Here is a 22465-nt window from a genome sequence, read left to right on the forward strand (position 1 = left end):
TGAAATATTTACTCACATGAGCTTTATTTTACATTTTAGAAACATCTCTATCTCTTAACACCTAGTTGCTTTAAAAGTGATAACATTTTTGTTCTTATGAAGTTAAAGCAATATATTATACTGCAGTGGGCTCTTCTCAGCTAATTAAGGCCTGGATAAATGGAAGTCTTGCATTGCTTCCTGAAGCTCATCGAACTTAGTTTTTAAAAAAAGAAAACCAAAAATCAACCATCTTGGGTGGTGGTAAAGGAGACCTGTGGAGGAATTATTAAAGAGTGGATTTGCACCATCTTCTGTCTCTCTCTCCCCCCCCCCCCTTTTTTTTTTTTTTAAATTAAGATGGCCTGAAAGATCCCTTTATAAAGAAAGTTATTTGCTTTTACCTTAGGTCTTGCCTACACTTAGTTTTTACCAGCACAGCTATATGTTGGTAAGGGCTGTTCTTTTTTTTCCCCCTGACAAAGTTATTCAGCGACAAGCCCTAGTATAGTTATACTCATATAAAATGCTTTATATTGATATAGCTTCTTTTGGTTCCCAAATCTGATTTAAGTTCTATTCGTAGAAGCACTTTTATACTGATGTAAGCACATCCAGAATAGTGGTGTTTTTGCCACTTTAATAATGCCCGCATAGTTAAGGCAGCAAAACTTTTAAGCGTAGACAAACTCTTACAAATATGAGGAAATAAATTCTGGCAATCCCTGGGTTTTGCCCTTGTGGATGGTTTGGAAGAATATGGAGGGAACCCCTCTCACCATCTTTATACATCATAAAGAAGCAAGAGAGTAATAAGTCAAATTTTTCCTTTGCAATTCACTTAGTGTGTCAGTGCCATCTTATGCTCCTTCTCGCTCTTTGTTAAATGGAATTTGTGTATATTGTGTCTAAATTCTTCTCCATTGAAAAGTCTGAAAATTGTTTCTATTTTTGGTAAATAAAAATCCTTTCCCAAACAGCTCTTAGAAATGTAATGGAATTTAACCTTTTTATGCATAATGTAAACATGTTAAAAGAGAACGAAGAACACAGAAGGAAAGAGGAAAACCACCAACCACCCTGGAAATAAAAAAGTTAAAGTAATGAACATCAAAAATTAAATCTCTTCCTATCAGTAAAAGTATAAAAATGGAAAAATCCTGCCTGCTGCTCTTCTCTATGAGATCATAGGGCTGGATCAGAGCTTGAGAGATCATCATTAGGGAGGGAGGGATAGCTCAGTGGTTTGAGCATTGGCCTGCTGAACCCAGGGTTGTGAGTTCAGTCCTTGAGGGGGCCACTTAAGGATCTGGGGCAAAATTAGAACTTGGTTCTGCTAGTGAAGGCAGGGGGCTGGACTTGATGACCCTTCCAGTTCTAGGAGATAGGATATCTCCATTAACTTATTTGTTATTTATCAAGTGTAACCTCCTGCATTGTGGCAGGACTGTGTAAACCTAGACCATACCTGATAGATATTTGTCCAACCTCTTCTTAAAAACCTCCAATGATGAGGATTCCAAAACCTCCCTTGAAGCCTATTCCAGAGTTTAACTATCCTTTTCAGTTAGAAATTGTTTCCTAATATCCAATCTAAATCTCCCTTGCTGCAGATTAAGCCCATTATTTCTTATCTTACCTTCAGTGGAAATGGAGGACAATTGATTACCGTACTCTTTATAACAACCCTTAACGAACTTGAAGACTGTTATCCCATTGCCTTTAGTCTTTTTTTTCAATACTAACCATGTCCATTTTTTTTAACCTTTTTTCATTGGCCATGTGTTTTTATCATTTTTTCTCTCTCTTCTGGATGGTATCCAATTTGTCCACACATTTCATAAAGTGTGGCATACAGAATTGGACACTGTACTACAGCTGAGGCCTCATCACTGTGAGCAGAGCAGGAAAATTATCTCCCACGTCTTACATACATACTTTATCTACCTGTATGCAAAGGGTAGGAAGAGAGTAATTCCACTCCCCGCGCTGGCCAGAGACACCTTCTCTTTTGCTGGCTCTATTGCTGCTAGAGGAGCTGTAATTGGGAATTTGCTGTGTGCCAGGCTCACCATCCTCTCAGTGCTGATTTTGTTTGTGACAAAGGACTGACAAAACCTCTTACCATCTGTATAGACTCCCACAATGAGTTAATCTCCCATGTCCTGAGCCTGGTACACCTGATTTGAGTGGCCATAATGTACAATGTCAGAGCTTTAAACTGGATAATTCTAGGGAAATTATTTTTGTTACCTTGAAATTACTTTGCATCTATAATATCCTGTCTATTTTTTTTTCTGGCTTGTAAAAGGTAAATGTTTAGTCTGAACAGCTAACAATTTCACACTCCCTCGCCAAGGAATGTTTAGTCTGGTGGTCTGGAAGCTCTCATTATGTATAGTTAATATGAAGTTTGAGATTTGTAAAATGCCTTTTCCCTTCTTTCTTTTTACTGTTGTACAAAGATTTAAATATAACCTTTTCCCACAACTAGTCCCTTCCACCTGGTTAGCCAACTGATAGTCACACATCACACACTTTTTAAAAATCTTGGGATGTTCTCTATTTGTGCAAAACAATTAGAACTGGTGTAAATACACAAACAATATCCATCTTCAGTAAGGCATTTGTTTTCATTAGCCAGTGATAATAGTTACTGAAGACTGCACACTTAACTTTAGGTGTGTAAGTGTTAATTTTGACCTTTATCCAGCAGGCGGCTTTCTTTTTGCTTATAATATTGTAGTTCAATTGATAATTGTTAATGTATTCTGGTTCAGAAATATGAACAAATCATAGAAATGCAGGACTGGATTATAGCTCAGTCCCTTTGAGTTTTTTAAATGTATTTACTCTGAATCAGTATCTTAAGGGATGTCTACACTAGAAATGCTACAGTAGCACAGCTGCAGCACTGAAGCTGCAATGCTATAGCATGGATACTACAGCGATGGAAGGAGTTCTTCAATCACTATAGTAAATCCACCTCTCCAAGAGGTGGTAGCTAGTTTGACAGAAGAATTCGTCCTTCGACCCAGTACTGTCTATGCTGTAGCTACATCTCTCAAGCAATATAGCTAGGTTGACCTAGCTCTCTAGTGTAGACCAGCCCTTAATCCAGGGGTGGGCAAATGTACTGGCCCGAGGGCCACATCTGGGAATAGAAATTATATGGCGGGCCATGAATGCTCACAAAATTGGGGTTGGGTGCGGGAGGAGGTGAGGGCTCTGGTTGGGGGTGTGGGCTCTGGGGTGGGGCCAGAAATGAGTTCAGGGTGCAGGAGGGGGCTCCGGGCTGGGGTGGGGGAAAGGGGTGCTGGTGGGGGGGAGGGGAGTGAGGGCCCTGGCTGGAGGTGCGGGCTCTGGGGATGAAGGGTTTGGGGTGCAGGAAGGTGCTCTGGGCTGGGATTGTGGGGTTCAGACGGCAGGAGGAGGATCAGGGGGTTGGGGCACAGGGAGAGGCTCAGGGGCAGGCTCCGGGATTAAAACAACTGTCGGGCCAGATTCGGCCTGCAGGCCATAGTTTGCCCACCCCTGCCTTAATCACTTCGTCAGCCCATTATGCTGCTACTATGGCTTCAAGGAATCTTTCTTTTTAAAGTTTGCCACTTCATTCAGGTTTTATTGTTTTTTCCACCAGCTGCTCGTCTTCTACCAGCAGCGCAATTGAGGAGGCAGGTGTTCAGCCTTGGGTGTGGCACAATTCAGGTATGATGGACCTTAAAATAATTGTGTTGAGTGAAGATCAAAAAAGACCACAACAGTTTTACACTTACATTTACAATTTTAGGACTGTATGTTCTGGAAAATATGGAAGCAGTACTGAGAGAGGTTGCACTTTTACAGATTTTTAATGTCTGCTTTTATACATCTTTTGGGAGGGGCTAGAAAAAATTATTGGACACCTGTTAAATATAGGAGTGAATATCCTAGCCAGAGGTAGGTATAGAACGGGAGGAGATGTATTTTGGTGCACCAGCAAGGTCCTGTGGTTCCACCAAGCTTTTGATGAGAAATAGTCTTTCACCTCAACTTCAGTTGCTGGGAAGGGAAGAGTGCTGGTTCTGGGATTCTTATAAGAGTTCTGTTTAGGCCGGGGTGGGCAAACTGTTTTGGCCCAAGGGTCAATCTGGGTATGGAAATTGTATGGCGGGCCATGAATGCTCAAGAAATTGGGGGTTGAGGTACGGGAGGAGGTGAGGGCTCCAACTGGGAGTGTGGGCTATGGGATGGGGCTGGGCATGAGGAGTTGGGGATGCAGGAGGGTGCTCCGGGCTGGGACTGAGAGGTTCGGAGGGCAGGAGGGGATCAGGGCTGGGGCAGGGGGTTGGGGCATAGCGGGATCCAGGGGTGCAGGCTTACTTCAAGCAGCTCCCAGAAGCAGCGGCATGTCCCCCCTCCGCCTCCTTCACGGAGGCGCGGCCAGGTGGCTTTGCGCGCTGCCCCATCCTCAGGCACCGTGGTTCCTGTCCAATGGGAGCTGCAGGGTGGCACTTGGGGCAGGGGCAGCATGCGGAGCCCCCTGGCTGCCCCTACATGTAGGAGCTGGAGGGGGGACATGCTGTCGCTTGCGGGAGCCACGCAGAGCAAAGCAAGCCCTGGACGCTGCTCCCCAGCTGGAGTGCCAGAGCCAGGCAAGCCCTGGACCCCGCTCCCCAGCAGGAGCTCAAGGGCTGGATTAAAACATCTCAAGGGCCAGATGCGGCCCCCGAGCCGTAGTTTGCCCATCCCTGGTCTAGGCCCTGCTTATGGTTCTGTCTTCTGGCTAGCAGGTGTCTGTAATTTTCATGCTTTCCCCAGCCTTGGCTGCTGGAAGGGTTTCCTTATCTTCCTTCCTGTAACTTCAGAGTCTCCTGGCTGTTCAGCTAGGGTCTGTGTGGAAGGGTTACGTCTGTGTTATGCTACTCTTCTTCCAGAGTCCTAGCTGCTATAAGAGTCATGGTTACTTGTTCTAATGCAGTGGCTCTCAAACCTTTTTACTGGTGACCCCTTTCACATAGCAAGTCTGAGTGTGACCCGCCCCCCTTATAAATTAAGAACACTTTTTTATATATTTAACACCATTATAAATGCTGGAGGCAAAGCAGGGTTTGGGGTGGAGGTTGACAGCTTGGGACCCCCCATGTAATAACCTCACGATCCCCTGAGGGGTCCTGACCCCCAGTTTGAGAACCCCTGTTCTAATGAATGTATTGCTCACTTAGTTTGTTTGGTTTCTCCTTTCCCATGAGTAACTCCACTGCCAGACTTTACTGCTGCTTTGAGGTTTCTCAAGCAGCAGCAAAGCAAAATTAACCTGATTCTTTCCATGAGAGTTTCACCATTGTCCCCCTGGGTTCTGAAAAGCAGCAGTGAAACCCACTAAACTCTTCACTGACTTTCATTCTGCTGCTGCTTGGCAAAGCAGTGAGCATTAACAGAGGCACTTAGTCTGTTTGTCTGCAGACTCATAACCCAGTGTAGTGCAGTTTTCTGTGTGGGTTACTTTTTGGAAGTTTATCAATACATCTATGAAGGTAGTTTATTAATATTGTTTAAATTAAAGTTTTAATTCTGCAGAAGTGGATGGCTTTCTCATAATATTTAGAGGGGGGTTTCGTTTTTTCTTCTCTACATTAATTTTTCCTAATGCTGGAGTTAGCACTAAGCTTTGGAGGGAACGCAAGTCTCAACCACTTCATTTCTTATTGCATCGTGATGGGGGCGGGGTTTCAAAGCCATCCCTCCCCAAAGCAAAAAGTCCTAAATCATAAGAATTCAGTGTTTGCTGACTGAACATTTTTTCTTAATGTGGGTGAAGTACTACAGCTGACTGCACTTGCTTTCCTGCTAAATGCTTACAAAATTGCGGTTTAAAATAGTGTATGGCAAGAGGTGGTTGGGAGAGCCTTAAGGACACCTGAATTTTGGTATTGCATCTTGGACTTTGACAGCAGTTGATTTTACAACTGTGTGAACTTTGCAGACTAGTTGACATGGGTACAGTAGGGCATGGAGTGTAAAACTTTCCCCTGAGTCTTGTTTCAAAGCTTTTCTCTTTAGTATTTAATAGCTTACTAACTCAGTTCTTGAAAGTTGCATAAAACATGCTGAATGCTAGATTTATGTTCATTTTGTTATAACTGTAATCTTAAACTTGGTACTGTTTTTCTCAGGGATTCAGAAATATTGGGGCTCATGCTATGTTTAAGTCTTCAATTTTAAACATTATGTGGTTAATTCTGGCTTATTGGTTAAAAATACAAAAAATAAAAACAACCTCGCCCCGCTGTATTGTAAATTATTTCTTATCTGAACTGAGCATACCACACCACATAATGTTTTCATATTTGATCATATTTGTTGTTTCTTAACAATAATATGGTAACATCCTCACAATTGCACCCTGTTCCAAGAAGAAAAAAGTGTGTAAAGCAGGGGAGTGTGCTGTAGAGGTGAGGCCAAAAGACAGAATTTCTATCAACATGCAGAGGCTGCAGAGAGGAATCAGCTAGAGATTCCAGCCAGAAGGTGCAGCTGCAGAAACAGCCAAAGCAGTGATTCGGGGCGGGGGGGGGGGGGGGGGGAGGGAATGGAATAAAATGGTGGCCACACCAATGCCAGCATACGCTCAGACCCAGAACTGTACAGGGGAGCAGCTGCAGAAGCAGCTAAAGGAAAGACCATCAGACATTCAGAGAACTTTCAACAATTTTGACTGGACTTTGTGCCTTGTGCTGTTCAGCTATTTGTCCAGCTCTCCCTCACAGTCTCTTCAACTCAGCTTTACTCCATATCTGTCCTTACCCTCATCTTGCTCCCCTTTCCTACCTTCACATTTCTTGCCACTTTATCCCCTCCTAACTAAATCTACCGTTCCCTTTCTGTCCCCCACACCCCCCCTGAAAAAAAATCTTGGAACTGATATAACATTTGTTGCCATCACATGCTTTACTTTGGTTGTGTATTATATTACACACACACACACACACACACACACGTTACATTAAAATATTAAGTTTGCAAAGTAAAGCACTCAAAAGTTAGGAAATGCCAGTATTACGGTTGCCTTAATTCAGCCCCCCTGTGTTTGTGCATTATGATACAGCCTTTAATTACACGAAACTATATTTTTTCCACTATGCTCTGGGGAAATCAGGGTTGCGTACTGAAGAAGCTTGTTGTTTGTAGGGTCCTTGCCTCTTTTATTAGAAAAGTTGGAAAGTGTGTAAGACTGAAGTGGGAATTGGAGGAGGACTGTCTCATAATTAAGGCCGATAAATGCTGTCCTGGAGAACTGGATTTGTTCCCTGCTTCTGCCACAGAATTCCTGTGTGATGCTTGGCAAGTTACTTAAACTAGGGTTACCATATTTCAGCGAGCAAAAAAGAGGACGGGAGGAGCCCCGCCCTATCCCCGCCCCTGCCCCTCCCACTTCCCGCCCCCCCTGACCTCCCAACCCTCCCCCCGTTCCTTGTCCCCTGACTACCCCCTCCTGGGACCCCTGCCCCTAACTGCCCCCCAGGACTATCTAAGCCTCCCTGCCTCTTGTCCCCTGACTGCCCCAACCTTTATCCACACCCCCACCCCCAGACAGACCCCTGGGACTCCCACGCCCCATCCAACCACTCCCCACCCCCTGACAGCCCCCCCCAGAACTCCCAACCCATCTAAACCCCTCTGCTCCCTGTCCCCTGACTGCTCCGATCCCTCTCCGCACTCCTGCCCCCTGACAGCCCCCCCCAGAACTCCTAACCCATCTAAACCCCTCTGCTCCCTGTCCCCTGACTGCTCCGATCCCTCTCCCCACCCCTGCCCCCTGACAGCTCCCCCCCAGAACTCCCAGCCCCCTACCCCCCCCGCTCCTTGTCCCCTGACTGCCCCCTCCTGGGACCCCTGCTCCTAACTGCCCTCCAGAACCCCACCCCCTACCTAAGACTCCCTGTTCCTTGTCCCCTAACTGCCCCCTCCTAAGACCCCCCCCCCCAACTGCCCACCAGGACCCTACCCCCTACCTGTACCCTGACTGCCCAAAACTTTCTCCACTCCCCCCAAAAAGCCCCCCCCCCGTTTCTTGACTGCCCCCTCCAGAACCTCCCTGCCCCTTCTCCTGCCCCCCCTTACCCTGCTGCTCAGAACAGGGTGTTGGGCTCTGTGCGAGCCGGACAAGTGGCTGAGCTCCCCAGCACAACAAAACCCGGTTCCTGGCCCTGCACAACAAAACCCGGTCCCTGGTCCGGACCGGGTTGCAGGGGAGAGCTGCCCTTGTATCAGCACAAAGTGCTCTCGCTCCCGTTTTGCTACCCTGCATGGCAGAAACCGCTCCCAGTTGCAAAAGGGGAGGGCTGCACTTTGTGCTGAGACACTTGCTCAGAATGCAGGGCGGAGCTCCTCTCCAGCTGCTCCGGAGTCCAGCCCGGGACTTCCCTGCAGCCCTCCCAGCCGCTCGCTCTGCTGTGCCGGGGGAGGGGGAAATCCCGGACATTGTGAGTGCTTTACAAATTCCCCCCGGACGCTATTTTTAGCACAAAAAGGAGGACATGTCCGGGTAAATCCGGACGAATGGTAACCCTACTTAAACCAGACTTCTCACAATTGTGTGTTCCTCACTTTCTGGGTTCCCATCTTGAGACTCTGTGGTCAGACCTGCAGAAATGTTGATCACTCCAGCAGCAACTGAAGTCAGTGGAAATTGTGCTTTGAACATATGAAGTACTACATAAATGCTGAGTACTTTGAAAAATCAGGTCCTAGGTATCTCAAATTGGTTAATGTTTGTCAAAGTTATAAGGAACTGAAATCAAGGTCTTATAATGGGAAGTGTTGGGCAACCTTAATAATAGTCGTTGCTACCAGCTCCACTTATAGTCCTTTCCCCCCCAGCCTGTCTTGTCAATTTTGATTGTAAACTCTTAAAGGCAGGGACCGTGTGCTGCTCTGTGCAGTGGCTAGCACAGTGGGCCCAGCCCCATTCCTAGTTTGTCCTGCTGTAATAAACATGATTAGAGTCTGCATGTGGTCGGATTCGACACTCTCCATATCTGGCTTTGGAGTGGGAGTCTCAGGGCTGCTCAATAAATAATATTCTCCACGATCTAGAAACTAATAAATTAGACATGCAAAATACATGCCTCTTTTGTGCTTTCAGTGTCAGTGTGCAGATAGCTAATATGATGATTTTTGCACGATTAGAGTTGACTGTGCAATCCTGATAACTACTGCATAAGCAAAAATCAAGAGTGTATTTATGCACCTAATTTTTTTTAAACATGAGTCCCAATATCAACTCTGCTTGAAAGGTATAATTCTGGGGTAGGCTGTGGATGGGAGGGAAGAAAGAATGGTATAAACAAAGTAATAAAATATGAGATACAGTTCTCCCTTGATTGAGGTTTGTTTGCCATGTTAGGAAAATTTTCTATAATTGCCTGCAGACGATACCAAACTTAGCTTAGAATCATGGTTTTTGAGAACCCAAAGATAACAGTTCTGATACTGTTATTATTCACTTCCAGTAATATGCACACAGTCAACAGTAATTTCTATTTGTACATGAAGAGCTTATTTTTTTTAAAATATTAAAAATAATTAAATATAAACAAACAATTAGGGTAGCAATTAATAAGTAGAGAGTACAGCAATATATATGAAAACATAAACTGGCAATACATTCTATACTTATATGATATTTAATTCAGGATAATGCTGAAATATTTGTGAAATATAAAATCAACTGCCATTTGGAGGAAAAAAGGAAATCTACTGATGCAGGAATGAGTGTAAACTGAGGGACAACTATTTGTGATGGCATAGGTATAAACCTCCCTCTCCCAAAATAATTGCTGTAAAATAAAAGTGCTTCTGACTGAAACCTATCAAAGATCTTTTTGCTGGAATGAATTTGTGTGGACCTTGGGGAAAAGATCGATTTAGTTTCAACACTTACAGATACTAGCTGGGGCAAAAAAGTATTCTACAGTAGAACCTCAGAGTTACGAACACCTCAGGAATGGAGGTTGTTCCTAACTCTGAAGTGTTTGTAACTGTGGAAAAAAAAACATGATGATTGTTCTTTCGAAAGTTTACAACTGAACATTAATTTAATTCAGTTTTGAAATTTTACTATGCAGAAGAAAAATGCTGCTTTTAACCATCTTAATTTAAATGAAACAAGCATAGAAACAGTTTCCTTATCTTGTCAAATCTTTTTAAAAAACCCTTTCTCTTTATTTTTTTTAGTAATTTACATTTAACATAGTACTGTATTGTATTTTCTTTTTTTGTGTCTCCATTAATGTCTGATTGTGTACTTTCGGTTCCAAGTGAGGTGTGTGGTTGTCCGGTCAGTTCATAACTCTGTTGTTCGTAACTCTGAGAGTCTACTGTAAATAATTGCTTGCCTTATGTGATTTTAAGATTTGTCTCCCCTGAAACAGAAGGATAGGTTATTTGGGCCAAAATTTAAACTGCTCTGTTTTCAATGTGAATGTGTCTTTTTTTTTTTTTTTTTTTGGTAGAGGTTGGATCAGAATTGATACTGAGTCTGTCTACCTGCGTACTTTACAGCAGCACAACTGAGCCGGCACAGCTGTAAGGTCTACCGTGTAGAGTATCTCCCGCCGACAAAATGCTGTCCATACTGGTGCTTTTCGTCAGTAAAACTTTTGTCGGTCGTTTTTCCTCCAGACACACACACCCCTGCCCGACAAAAGTGCGGTGTAGTTATAGCCTAACAGCAACGTTAAAATAACAAAATGAATATGTGACCGAATAAACCATTTACTAAGTTACCTAATTTCATTTTCAAGATGGTAGGAGTTTATTCTAAAGCAGTGGTTCTCAACCGGGGGGCCACGAGCAGGTTTCAGGGGGGACACCAAGCAGGGCCAGCGTTAAACTTGCTGGGGCCCGGGGCAGAAAGACGAAGCCCCATTACATGGGACTGAAGCCTGGGGCCCGAAGTCTGAGCAATGTAGCTTCGCCGGGGCACCTGTGGCGTGGGTTCCCAGGCAGTTGCCCTGCTTGCTACTTGCTAATGCCAGCCTTGACTTTTATATGCAGAAAATCAGTTGTTGTGCCACAGGTGGGCTGTGGAGTTTTTATAGCATGTTGGTGAGGGCCTCAGAAAGAAAAAGGTTGAGAACCCCTGTTCTAAACCATGTTTTAAAAAATATATAATTTTTACCCTCTGAAATTCTTCGGTACATTCACAATATAAGACTATCAAGTTAATGTTTAATGATGCTGTATAATTGGAACTGGCATAGAGATTTTCCAACAAAGGCTTCAGATATCAGTATGTACACACTGCTCTAAGCCTAGAAATTGTGACTAAAACAGAATGATTATACTAACAAAACAGGACATAGGTGCACATTAAGGCACCCTGGAATGCAAATGATATAGTGCAGATTTTTTTTGTTTTGGTATGGTAAGAGAAATAACTGTATTCCAGATACTGTGAAATAGTTAAACATTTATTACTGTATATACTCGTTCATAAGCCCAATTTTTTTTAGTAAAAAAGGGAAGCACCAGAGAAGGGGATCGGCTTATGAACAGGTATAGAGAGGGAGAGGTGGGACACAACCCCTCCCCCCAACAGAGGGAGCAAGGAGAGGCACCACAGCCAGCAGAGCCAGAAGGGAAGAGGTGGGGCCAGAGTCTCTCCGCTTCTGGCCATGCTGCTCTTCCCCCCCCCCCCCCCCCCAGCCTCCAAAGCAGCTGCAGCTCCAGGGCTGGCAGGCTACAGCCATGCTGCTCGGCCCGGCCTTCAGAGCAGGCTGTGGCCGCGTCGCCTGGCCCGCTGGAGCACGCTGCGGCCGTGCCGCCCGGCCCAGCCCGCTGGAACATGCTGCGGCCGCACTGCCCAGCTTGCCGGAGTAGCTCCAGCCAGACCAGAGACATCCTCCCCTGACCCTCCCCAGATAAGGTGGAAAGGATGGGATGGGGAGAGTGTGGGGGTCCCGGGCTAGGAGTGGGGTCATGTGGGGGGTGGTCACAGGCATTACTCCCCTGACCCCCAGCTTCTCCCCCCCAAAAAAATTTCCCCACGAGTTGCTGTCCCGTCAGGGTAAGCAGCTGGCCTGCTGGGACACTTTGTTTACTTAGGTTTACCTCTGTGCCTGCGGACGCTTGAGGTAAATAAACCATCTCGGCCCGCCAACGGCTTATCCTGATGGCCCGGGAGCCAAAGTTTGCTGACCCCTGAATTATAGGGTCAGCTTATGAACAGGTCATAAAAATTTTTCCATTTTTACTTATCGATCTTGGGAGGGGGGGGGGGGTCGTCTTATAAACAAACCGGCTTATGATTGAGTATATACGGTACTTTCAGCATTACTATATTCAAAGTGACCTATTATACCTGTTGCATATGACAGCGTCATGTGGTATATTTTTCAGCCGTCCAATAATTAGAAAGCTCCTCTTGTCTGACTTGTGACGGATTTCTTCTGTCTGTGTGCAGTTTGAAGCCTTTTGGAATCAAAGTAGTTTTCAGATTACTCGTTTCAATCTGCCACTGAAACTCTCTTCTTTCAAAGCTATAGGAGAACTGCTTCAGGGGTTAATGTTAATTTAAAGGCAACTTGCAAAGAATAATGAAGGAGAGGGTTTTGTACTCCAGCATTTGCTGTGTATAAAGGTTTGGTCAGGTTTTTGTGCTTTTTTTAATATTACAAATACAACCATAGAAAGAGAAGACTTTTTACTTTTCTTGTTGTTACCTTAGAAAAACCAGGCAAGTGCCAGGAAAAAAAAAGTGGGCATACGTTTTTTTGTAGGTCACCTTTATCAATACCTGAGACCATGGTAGTCTCTGTTCACAATGACAATTCCCAGAGCAAGAACAATAAATATTATTATGGTTGAGAAATAAAAAATATATAGTCACAGACAGTTCTTTTGATGCTTCTGTAATTCCTATTAGTGATGATGGAAGTCAGGTATGTGTGTACCCGAAGGGGACAGTAGGCTCCTTAGGCTGTTTAAGCTAATTAAAAGCATTCTTTGTTTTTCAAGTTAGAACACAACATAATATCCATATGAAACTACAAAAGAACATTAAGGTTGCAAACAAAAACACTCAAGTCATGAAATAATAAAACTAAAGCTGCCTGTGCAGGTATAATTGTCACCTTTTATTTTTCATCAGAACCCTGGCCTTATTCAATGTGCAGTTTGAAAAGTGCTTGAGGAGTGACAACTGCCTATTCTAATAATTTGGCCCCATATTTCATTTATTGCACACCATCCAGCTCCTTCGCTAAATAAGGAAAATGCTTTTCAGATGGTTACCGGGCTAGCAGTACCTCTGTCCCCTTTCTGGTCTTTGAGGTCTAAAGCCTCTTGCCTTTCCTATCACAGGATGGAATTCTGCAGTTCTCCCACTCTGTCCGGGCCCTGAGCTACAGTACTCTGTGTATTAACTGTGCTTACCCAGCCAATCCAACTGTGTTTGGACACAGTGATAAAACAGCCTTCTTAAAACCAAAGTATTTTTTATTTTAGTAGGTACAGAGCATAAGAGGGGAAAAAAGGATTTTAAAACAGTCTACACCAGTGGTTTTCATTCTGTGGTCCATGGACCCCTGGAGGTCCGCATACTATGTCTAATGGGTCAGCAAAGGGTGACTATGAAAATCAAGTGTCAGATCCCCAAAAGGCATTCAATTTTTCTGATCAATCAAAAATATGTGAATACCCCCACCTACTGGTCAAAACCTGGAAGTCTTGTCGTTACCATAAAAGCTCACAGTTCAATGCCCTTTCTCACGCTGCATCAAATGCTGTGCCAGGCATGTGCAACATTTATAGTTGAATTCTGTTCCATTAGTTTTCAGTCTAAGGTAGGGGCGGGCAAACTTTTTGGCCTGAGGGCCACATGGGGTTTCGTAAATTGTATGGAGGGCTGGTTAGGGGAGGGGGTCGTGGCCCGGCCCCCACCCCTTATCTGCCCCCCCCCCCGGACTCCTGCCCCATCCAACCCCCCCCCATTCCCTGATGGCCCCCCCAGGACCCCTGCCCCATCCAACCATCCCATCTCCCTGTTCCCTGACTGCCCCCTGCCGCCCCATCCAACCCTCCCTCCTTCCTAACTGCCCCCTGGGACCCTGCCCCCATTCAACCGCCTGTTTCCACCCTGACCACCATCCACATCCCCGCCCCCTGACCCACCACCCTGAACTCTCCTGCCCTCTATCCAACCCCCCCTGCTCCCTGCCTCCTTACCGCGCTGCCTGGAGCACTGGCGGCGCTACAGCTGTGCTGCCCGGCTGGAGCTGGGCCATGCTGCCACCACCACCACCATGCAGCACAGAGACCGGGTCAGGCTGGGCTCTGCAGCTGTGCTGCCCCAAGAGCTCACAGCCCCACCGCCCAGAGCATTGCGCCGGCAGCGGAGCGAGCGAGCTGAGGCTGCGGGGGAGGGGGAATAGAGGGGGCGGGGCCGGGGGCCAGCCTCCCGGCCAGGAGCTCAGGGACCAGGCAGGATGGTCCCACGGGCCGTAGTTTGCCCACCCTTGGTCTAAGACTACGTCTACACTACAGATTTTACAGTAGAGCTGTACTACTGCAACTGCGCCTCTGTAAGGTCTCCTGTGTAGCCGCTCTATTGTGATGGGATAGAGCTTTCCCACCGGCATAATTAAACTACCCACAAAGAGCAGTGATAGCTGTGTCGGTGGGAGCATGTCTCCAACTGACATAGCACTGTCTACACCGGCTCTTTTGTCAGTCAAGGGTGTGGATTTTTTCACATCCCTGACTGAGAAAAGTTTTGCCGACAAAAGTGCTAGTGTAGACGTAGCCCAAGACTTGTATGGTATGGGATGTAGACTACAGATTGAATTTCTAAAGAGGTCTGTACCTCCATTTGAACATTTTTAGGGGTCCAGAAATGAAAAAAGGTTGAAAACCATTGAAGTACATGAATATGTGTCTTACCTAAAGGCTTATCATCACCTGATAGTAACCTAGACAGTCTTAACTTCTTCAGACATCCCCAGCGGTCTTCCTCTGGTTCCCCCAAACAACTTCCCCTCTCTTGAGAAAGTGTTCCTTTTTTAACCTGCCACAACTTTTGATCTTCAGTATATGGGGGCCTTTTTCTGTCCTGGCATTCTCTCTCTTAACTCTCAAGTGTTTGTGGAGAAGTGGAATATCTTAAGACTTTGTTTTTCCTTCCTGCTTGTTTTTCCTTACAGCCTCTGATTGGATTAAACGAATGTATTCATACTGTAAACATTCCAATACCCAGATCAACATACAATATCTTAAATGACTACACAGTAGCTCCGATTCTGTCATAGATTTTTCTATGGCTGTCATAATTGTAGTATGATATCTTGATTAACTTATTCCCAGAACATCCCCATAGTTCCAGGAAGGACCATATTACTACCATTGTGGCACTGAGGCACAGGTTAAGATTCCAGAATTCAGTAAATCTATTAAGAATGTGCTTAACTTCAAGCATATGAGTAATCTCCTCAAATTCAGTGGAAATATACCCGTGCTTAAAGTTAAGTATGTTCTAAGTGCTTTGCTGAATCGGGGTCTAAATGTGTTGCCCAAGGTCACACGAGAAGTCTGCAGCGGAGGCAGGAATAGAACCCATATTGCTAGGTTTCTAGTCCAGTGCCTTAGTCACAAAGCTATTTATTCTTTTCCAGCAGAATCCTGCTTCATTTGCTACATGTCTTAAAACTTTTACAGTGGATCCCAGGCTTATGCATGACATACTAGCCAATTAGTTCAGTGCATAAGAAGGTGCTTTGGACCCCTAAACAAATGCACTCCATAACCTTGCTTTATTGTCCAATGTTCTAAGGGTCCAAAGGCAAGGGTTCTGAGGAACATGTGAACATGTAATTGAAGACTCGTATTATAGGGGAAGCTGGTTGCAATTCCTATATTTACACTTCCTAACACTTTCTATTACAAGGTTCTTGTGATCTTTATGGATTCTCATGATCTTTACTTGACAGCCTCTTACTATTCCTTGGTACGCAGTAGGCTTTTCATATTTGGCAGGAGGAATGCCCTTGGGCTGGGGAAGTGCTTTTTCTTTGTCCCATTAAATTTTGTTCAGCTTTAGGCAAGATACAAGTTTAAAAAATTGCCTTTTCCTGTCTCTTTTATATTCCTCAAAAATGTTGGTAGCATGCCTAAAAATAATAATTAAAAAAAGGAACATTTTAATTCCTAGATTGGTACCATCACCACTGCCACACACTCTGCACAAAGGAATACCTGTAAGCTGCTGGAGCAGCTGAAAAGAGATTTCAGGAGGTGTGGGGAGAGAAGAAAGTAAGCTTGTCACATCCCCCAATCACAGCACATAGCCCATTTCTCCTCATTTTTGCCTCCCGAACCCAAAAACCCACCTCCTGGTGGTGAAGGGGAAAAGAAGTGGACAGAGCTTGGCTACCCCCTTCCTTCCCCCATCCCCCCGCTATCTTCACTATGAGATAGCCTTCTGCTTGTGCCATCTAATATAATTAATCCTTTAGCTCATGTGGTGGCTATCTTTAGTTAGAGCTTTTTTCTAGTTGCACATAATAGTATTTGTTTGTACCTTTTTTCTTAACCCCCACCCCCGCTCCCCAACCAATCTACATCCAAATAAAATATAGGGTCACATGCTTCATTGCTTCTCTAGGCTGAGCGTATTGCCCTCACCAGACAATTCCTCATGCCCCCAATTTCTCCTTTCTACTCCATGCCAGGTTCCCCCATTCCCTCTGTATGCCATGGGTTCTGTGTGCCTCCTTCATTCTACTTCCTATGTCAGTGGTTCTGTGTGCATCACCATCTCCCTCCAAAATCACCATTCTTTATTTTCTTTCTATTTCACGGTGTCAAAATTTTAAAACGGTATTGTGAGAATTGGCAGAACTAAGATCAGGTGTATTGCCAGGGAATTCCATGTGTCCTCCATTTTCCCTTTTTGGTTTTTCCCATTTCCACCAAAATCAGTCTGTTCTGCCCATTGATACCAAGAACAGTCCCTGAACTCTTGGAATTGAATAGATGTGGCATTCAGAAGTTATCATGTTACATCCAACCAGAGAAATGCCGTTCAGTTGAGTGTTAGGCCTTGCAAATTCAGTCGATATATTAAAAGAATGGTATTTAGATTGCAAAATCAAAGCACTTAAACATAAATCTGGCATTTCCCAACTTTGGTCAGTGGAAACTTAATTCTTTCTCCTTGTGCATATGGATTATATGATAGTTTTTAGTTGCATGCTCACATTCTATTTTTTCCACAGGCTCTTGCCTCATTCAGTGCACAGGATAGACATGCAGTGGGGCCAGATATAACTTGGCAAAGGTAACCGTGAATGTGGTATTTCCTGACTTATCTGTGCCTGATTTTGCAACATAAATATTCTTTTAATATAGCTTATTGTATTTCATGCATATAATATATAAGGCGAATGTGTATGTATATAAGGCAGCAGGGTTAAGATTGTACAGGCAACTTTAATTTTTGTCACTTCCTGACTGTTGATTGGGTCAATTTTCCAATTTGAATGTTTTTAATGCAGTTCTTTTGTATAGATTTTCCTACTTTTTAAAAAAGAAAAATGAAAAAAAAAACACATTTTACTGTATGCTGCTATTCACTAGACATGAGTACAGTGCTGTGGATTGCACATATGCAGTAAATGAGGCAGGAGCCCTTGTCAGATTAGATTTCCACCTTTCTTTATCATGTGGAAGAAAGGCCTCCTTTGGCATTCCTGTATCACTTTTTTATGCACCTCCATAGATCGCAATTCAGTGCCCAACCGAGGATAACTGAAATATTGCTCCACTTTGATTATACTTGTGTATATCCTGTAGAATCCTGAGATTACCTCTTTTTGATTGAGATTCCACCGTGCCTGTTTACAAATACATGCAGTGTCAGATGAAGGAACTTTGGGAGCTTATTAGTTTTAATTGTTTAATCTTGTATTCAGACACTAAATACATTTAAAAACCTTTTTATAATTCAGCCATAACAAATCAAGTTTTCACCAGACTTGTGAAAGGAACACCTATGAACTAAGGACTCCTCATTATCATTGTGTGTTTGCATCAACTTCCATCTCAAAAAGCGGTTACAAGATTTTTTTTTTTTCTTTTAGAAAAACTGATTTTTTTTTTTTAATAGTTGTGCTAAAAAACAACTTAACTATTTCAGTAAAAGTCAAAGTCAGCAGTGCGAAGCTCACATGATTCTGGGCAGTTGCGTTGCTCCCTCAGAATTTTTGGGGCATCAGTGAAATTGACCAGAATCATGTCATTGTCACTTTGCTGCCTCCCAGGGAAGTCTGGAAGAGGATTGAAAAGTAGAAGTGCGGGAGAGAGAGGGTAGACTAGTTAAGAATCTCCACCACCCTAGCAGCATATAAGGGAACAGGGGAAAGTGAGTAGCAGATACTACTTCTTTCAGCTGAAGGAGGCTTTTGTGATGAGGTGGGGAGAGCACTCTTTCTGTACAGGTGGGAGTTGGAAATGGCTGGGATTTAATCACATCTGTGGTACTACGAAGAGCATGGAGAGCACCCTCTTCTTTCCAGCAGCTGGAAGTTGGTGAGTGTCTAGCTTTCTGCGCTCCTGGATCTCACTAATGGTAGAAGCTCCCCCCTCAAAAATCTTTCTTACAGGCCTCCTATTATTGATGCCTGATAAATTGTTAAAGCTCTATGTACAACCTAAGGATGTGACATCATGTGCCCAGTGATCTAATTCTAGAAAGTCAAAATAATGTTTGCAGCATTTCTCTTTAAAGGCAATACATAGCTGGAAGGCATTGTAAAACCAGCATAGTAATACCAAGGCTTTTAATATTCATGTTCAGTAGCGTGTATATTTTGCATATCAGAATCAAAGGCTTTTATGAATGCTTCTTAAATTGATTAGAAATAACAGGAAATTATAGCACCCATCTATTATCTTCATTCTACATTTTTGTGTGTAACTTGGTGGGACTCTTATGTATCAGTTGCATTTTTCACTGTGATAGGTTAATGTAGAGTCTACCTGATCTTAACAAATTTGTTGTCCTGAAGTTTGGCAAGGCTGGGGAAAACTATCAGTTGGTATTTCAGTGCTAAGGGAAACAAGTACAACATCAAGTTGAGATTTTATGGGAAATAAGTGTAGAGGATGTATGCTCCCTGACATTTGTCCTCTCCTTGGGGGGTGGTGGGGTGGTGGAAGCTAGTAAGTTATTAATCGTGATCCAGATTGGCTAAGCAGCTTATCAGTTTAAGTTAGACAGCCACTCTAACTATAAAAGCTGTTGTAATTTATTTGCTGCCATTAGTCTCCTTTCCTGTTTGATTCCCTTAAGTTGGATCCAAATACAAGATCAGTCTCATTTATTCATGCTAGGTAAATTTTCATAAGTGCCTTAGTCCCGTTAACTTTCAATGGGATTTGAGCTCCTTTCTTAGGTACTTTTGAAAATTTTTCAACCCTTTGATACTACAACATCTGGGATACCCTATTGCTTTTGCCTTAGTTTGAAGGAGAGGATTGCTTAATGTTACAATAGAACCAGTTTAGTGCTGATATTTGATAGAGAATTCAATCAGCACACATTCTCATTTTGTACTCTTCAAATCATAATTAAAACAGGAAAGTGTGAATGGTGAAAACATTTGTAATGTGTTTAAATCTAAACAAACTGCTAGTAGCCAAGCTATAGTTATGTAAAATGGTCTCTTTATTTTTTTATTCTTTAGATTACCAAGTGCTGCTCTTATGCATCACACTAGAGCTGTAGTCTTGCAAAAGAGGGCGATAAATGTTGGTGTCCCATTCCATTCCCTTTTGATCTCGTACATGAGTGCACGCACATTCTAGCCGTAACTTTCTGTGGAACATCAGTAAAAATTAATGGACTGCTGGCATGAGGTGAAAGGGGGGTATGTGCGAATGGGAGTGCACACCACCTCTGTTATGGGTGGGGAGAATGGGGGACTCTGGCATGGCGGGGAAAGGATGAAATAGGGTACACACAAGCCACTGGCATGAGGTGGAAGGCAGGAATGGGGCAGGTACAGCCAGTGCCATGAGGGAGGAGGGGTTGCAGGGAGTACCTGAAATAGGAGGAGATGGGAGGGGTGGCTAGCACACACACCTTGTGGAGATGGGGCGAAATAAAGGAGCCCCTAGTACAGGCAGTGAGTTCAGGCTACAGAAGCAACAAAGTGTGCGACCCTCTAGGTACCCAAGTTGGAATTTGGCTAGGATGTAAGGGCTGACATCCCTTTTCTTATAAACAGAAAACATAAAATAAAAAACTATAGCTGAAAATAAATTTGCCTTTATTGACGATTGTAATCTGAAGAATGGCATGTCTCACAGCATGGTACCTCAGCGCCATGCCTACTGGAGTGATTCAGTAGTGACTCAGAAGAAAGACTGCTATCTGCAGTATGGAATCGCCAGCACCACTGGTAGTTCCTGGATTTCCTTTGCTTTTCTGTCCAAGTACTGAATCTGCTTAGTTTATGAAATCTGACCATCTTGTAGACTAGTGTTGTATGGCTGAAGCCCATAACAGAGATTTCCAATAATATTAGGAAAGAGGCTTCAGAGAGTCTGAGGCATAAATTTAAACTGGAGAAAAATGATTTTATATCTCTTTTTAATAAAGACAATGTAGAGAGTAGGCCAAGAAAAAAATAATTATAATGCAGTAAACTGTCCAAATTGACCTATTGCATATTGGTTTTCTATAGAATCGAGTCACTGACACATCTCTTTTGTTGCTGTACTCCCCTTGAAAATGTAAAATGGTAACCTGACGTAACTCCCTCCCTCTTGATTTTTTTTGAGCAGTATTAATTTTTGAGTTGGTTGCTGAGGCCTGGCAAGAGATTACTCAATCCAAAGTGAGAGGATGTAAAAAGGCTGCAACTTCAGCATTTATGTATTGGAGTGTGCTCGCTGCTATAGATACCACAGCTAAAAAGTTTGATCATGGGCAAATATCCTGCGGGTAAACTTAAACTAGAATTTCTCAAGCTGCTTGTGTATTTAATCATGATTTGAATCTGATTTTATTGCAGTTATTAAGATGTGTGCTAGGTACAAATGATTCCTTGATTTTTTTCAAAAGTTACTTTTGCTCCTGTCATTGATTACAGGCAGGGCTGATAACACTGCCTGTTATTAAGGTTACCGGACTCTTCCTATTGTAGGACCCCTTTTCAGTTGCTAAAATGTTGCTGAACTTCAGCCATTTGGGCTGAAATTTTCTATGCAGGTTGTCTCAGGCTGAATTATTTTGGAAAGTGTCAACCAAAATAGTTCAGTTTCCAAAAACAGGGCTAGAGAAAAATATGTTTCAGGGCTTTTTTAAAAAAGTAATTCTGGTGACCTTTTCTTTGAGAAGTTCTAGCACCCACATAAAGTACGGATTTAAAAGTTGGCAGCAAGTGGCCTTTGAGTCAGGGATATGTCTCTTGTAATTACTGTGCAAATCCACCCAAATTTGGCTAAATTATATGACTTTGAAAAATTGTAGTTTGCACATGCTCAGTAAATACTTAAAATTTAGTGGCTAAAATCTGTGAAGATTCTATCTTCCTGGGGCATGCTTCATTAGCTCTTAGTGCTGACCAAACTCTACATGTGCTGTCCTAACAAAGTGACTGAGCATGCTCTATTCCTAGGGCTAAGGGGAAAAAGCTGAACTTTTCCCGTAGTTACAGCTTCCAGTAGCTGTGACCTGGGCTAGAGCTGGGTACTGGAACTGAGACCAGAGAACCTGTCTTTCCTCTACTCTGATTACCGCTCTGCTGGCACCTAGGAGCACAGAGGAGGAAGTTGTCTGACTTGAGACCTGAGGGGATAAAAGGAGACCAGGGGAAGAAGGGGAGTAGATTGGGACAAGGATCCTGGTGAGACTGGGACTAGAGCAAAACTGTAAGTGCGAGCTAGAGTAGGGGGGCGGAACTGCTGGTTGGATAAGGAGACTGGGTTTGAGAGCCAGAAGGGGGTGGGCTGGTTGGGCAAGAAAATTGGTTCTGGGAGCTGGTGTGGGAGAGGGAAACACAGATCAGACAAGTATCAGGGGGTATCAGGACTCTCACTCTATGCATCCGAAGAAGCGAGGTTTTTACTCACGAAAGCTTATGCCCAAATAAATCTGTTAGTCTTTAAGGTGCCACCAGACTCCTTGTTGTTTTTACAGATCAGACAAAGAGCTTGGTGGGAGGAGAAAGTCTGGGACTGGCTGGACAAGGAGACTGGGATTGAAAACCAGTGTGTTGGGGAATGGGGCTGGGAGGTGATAAAAGACATGGAGCCAGGGAAAAACTTGGCAATGAGACTGGGTCAAGCAGCCAGGGAGGGGGGATACTGAGGCCTTGTCTACACTACAGGGGGAAATTCAATCTAAGCTATGCAATTTGAGTTACATGAATAGCGTAACTCAAACCAACGTAGCTTAGACCTACTTACTGCGGGGTTCACACTACGCAATGTCGATGGGAGA

General features: G+C 43.8%; 1 protein-coding gene across 9 annotated transcripts in view; it reads left to right on the forward strand.

The window, feature by feature from the left end:
* Window positions 1-22465, forward strand: part of RAF1 (Raf-1 proto-oncogene, serine/threonine kinase) — a 97120-nt gene that overhangs the window by 13903 nt on the left and 60752 nt on the right. The window contains exons 2-3 of one of the 9 annotated variants that reach the window (XM_054035738.1): window positions 3620-3687; window positions 17235-17296. The exons of 6 other annotated variants lie outside the window; for them this stretch is intronic. The gene's annotated coding sequence lies outside the window, so the exon portion shown is untranslated. Of the gene's footprint in view, window positions 1-3619; window positions 3688-11755; window positions 11891-17234; window positions 17297-22465 lie in introns of those variants that run through there. 2 more of the 9 variants (XM_054035737.1, XM_054035739.1) reach the window with 2 other exon arrangements.

Source organism: Malaclemys terrapin, chromosome 7 (genome assembly GCF_027887155.1).
Source record: "Malaclemys terrapin pileata isolate rMalTer1 chromosome 7, rMalTer1.hap1, whole genome shotgun sequence".
Classification (NCBI taxonomy): domain Eukaryota; kingdom Metazoa; phylum Chordata; order Testudines; family Emydidae; genus Malaclemys; species Malaclemys terrapin.